The sequence below is a fragment of the Cryptomeria japonica genome, chromosome 10 (assembly GCF_030272615.1).
Source record: "Cryptomeria japonica chromosome 10, Sugi_1.0, whole genome shotgun sequence".
NCBI lineage: Eukaryota > Viridiplantae > Streptophyta > Pinopsida > Cupressales > Cupressaceae > Cryptomeria > Cryptomeria japonica.
In genome coordinates, this window is record NC_081414.1 from 282368700 (window position 1) to 282371553 (window position 2854).

Here is a 2854-nt window from a genome sequence, read left to right on the forward strand (position 1 = left end):
TCAATTAGTATAAAGTATCTATCTCCTTGTAGACTTCTTGTTCTTGCAGGACCACACAAATCAGTATGAATTAAATCAAGAATATTATTTGATTTCTCAAGTAATGCTCTTAAATGTTGTTCTAACTTTCTTTCCCATTTGACACTTATTACATACTGGATTTTGAGGTTTCACAATCTTAGGTAAATCCCTTACTGCCTTAGTTTAACTGATATTTACAATGCAATCAAAATTCACATGATAGAGTCTTTTATGCCATAACCAACTTTCATCAATATGTGCAATCAAACATATTTTATCACTGGTATTCAAGTGAAAGATATTACCTTTAGTTTGATTACCGATTTCAATCTCCAATCCAGTTCTGTTTATGATTTTTCTTTCCCATTCTTGAATTGTAATTAAAATCCTTTTTCAACTAACTCACCAACACTCAAAAGATCATTCTTTAAACCTTATACATAATAAACATTGTCAGTATTATGCTTATCATCCAAAGATATAGTGCCTTTTCCTTTGATTAAACAAGCTTTACCATCTCCAAACCTTACTAGACCTCTATGAATTTCTTGAAAAGATAAGAATTTTCTTTTATCACCAGTCATATGATGCGAACATCCACTATCTATTATCCATTCATCTTTTTCTTCAAATTTTGCCACCAGTGCCTGCTCTACCGATTTGACAATAGGTGTCGGTTGATCTTCCTTTATTGAAACAAAAGCCCATCCATTATTTACTGGATCTTCATCTGAGTCATCTATAACACCTTCATCTCCATAGTAACATGACTTATCTCTATTTTTCTTGAATCTATATCTCTGCTATTCAGGGTTAGGCTTATATGATCTTTTTGCTTCCTCCCTTAATCTTGCATGTCTATTAGGGAATCTAGATGCCATATGACCAATTTTATTGCAATTTAAACATTTGAAAGGTGCTTTACCTTCATACTTACTTCCTGCTGGACCTTTAGGCATTTTCCTTGCAAATAGTGCTTCAAGTTCTTCAAGTTCTTCATTTTCTCTCCTCGTATCTTCAAGTTCTTTTGCATAAAGTCCTTTCCAATCAGTTTTGTCAGATGATGATGATTTTGATGATGATGATGATAATTATTTGAAAGCTAAATCGGTCTTTATAGTAGCAATAGGACCAAATTATTCAAGCTCAAATGGTGAAAGTTTTCCAACCAAAGTATCTCTAGAACTGAAGTATTAGGCATTGTTGTCATTTCATTAATAGCAGTTACTTTTATTTTGTAAGCCGATGGCAATTCTCTTAAAACTTTAGACACAATTTCATCGTCACTTAAGGATCCTCCACAACATTGTATTCCTAAAACAATCTCATTAACTCTTTCCATAAATGTAGAAATTATTTCATCTTCTTCCATTTTCAAATTTTCATACCTGGCCCAGTAACATTCCAGTTTTGCAATCTTGACAGTGGTATCTCCTTCATTCAGTGTTTCCAGTTTATCCCAAATAGCTTTAGTAGTAGATCAGTCTGATAATCCCATGATTTGTTGATCTGATAATGCGCTCAGAAGTGCTTCTCTTGCTTTTCCATCATTGTCCATGTCCTTAGCCAATGTTGGTGGATGAGGTTGATTTGAAATAGGAGCAACATAGCCATTCTTTGTAACATCCCATATATATCTTCCAATTCAGTTTAGATGTGTTTCCATTCTGATTTTCCATATGCCATAGTTAGTTCCATCAAGCTTCAGACTGTCTTTCCTGAAAATATTTATTGTCATAGGATCTCCTCAAGCTATTAGGCTTCTGCAAAAAGAGGACTTAGCTCTGATACCAATTGTTAGGTCTCGGGAAGGACAACTGAGAGGGGGGGGATGAATCAATTGTGAACCAGTTGTCAATAAATTGTAATCCAAATGCAAGTTATTCCATTTTAAACTTAATGTCAATAAACCAAACTTAAGTGTCGGTAAAATAGATTAACAATTATAGCAATACCAGTATAACTTAATGCATGAAACAGAAATAGAAACAATATCCACAACACATAACATAGAGATTTTGATGTGGAAACCTGGTAAGGGAAAAACCACGGTGGGAAAACTTACCCACAATTAGATGATACCACTGCAAATAGTATGTGTATACAAATGGGGTCTGCACATGCAAAAAGGCCAACCACCTAGAGCTCACTGCTCAATCACAAATTAGGAGTCACACTGACTACACAATTGGATGGTTAAATCCAATGATAATGTACTGCTCAAAATAGCATCTCCAATGCTAGATTCAGTACCGGTTAAGCTCTAAACATGAGTGTCAAAAACACCTTCATAACCTTCCGTCAACCTTCGAATAATGTTTGTGTGATTTGAACAAGGATCTGCTTATTTTCACTCTTCAATATTCAAATACACTCATACCATATCCTCTATCCAGATCTTCAACAAGATCTTACAATCATTTATACAAAACCTAAGACCAAATGAATAGGTCATCTCACTAAAGATATTACATTTAAATCAATTACAAATAAATCTTGATGTGATACAACATGTTGGCTCAATACATTTACTGTAATATCCAATCAATAAACAATCTCCATAACGTGTCATGCTGATTTGGAGTACTGGCCCATAACCTAGACCTATCTACCGGTAAAGGCAAATATGTCAACCCAATTAGACCAATAAACAAAACACCAAAACCAAACTTTCAGTCCATGTCTTCAACATAACCAAATGATCTCCAGATGATAACAAATCATCATCGTTGTCAGTGAACAATATAACCTATGGGTGAACACATACTAGTGATTGTGCATAAGCCACTAACCATACCGGTGAACAATATTTCTAGTTCAACAGTAAACCAAT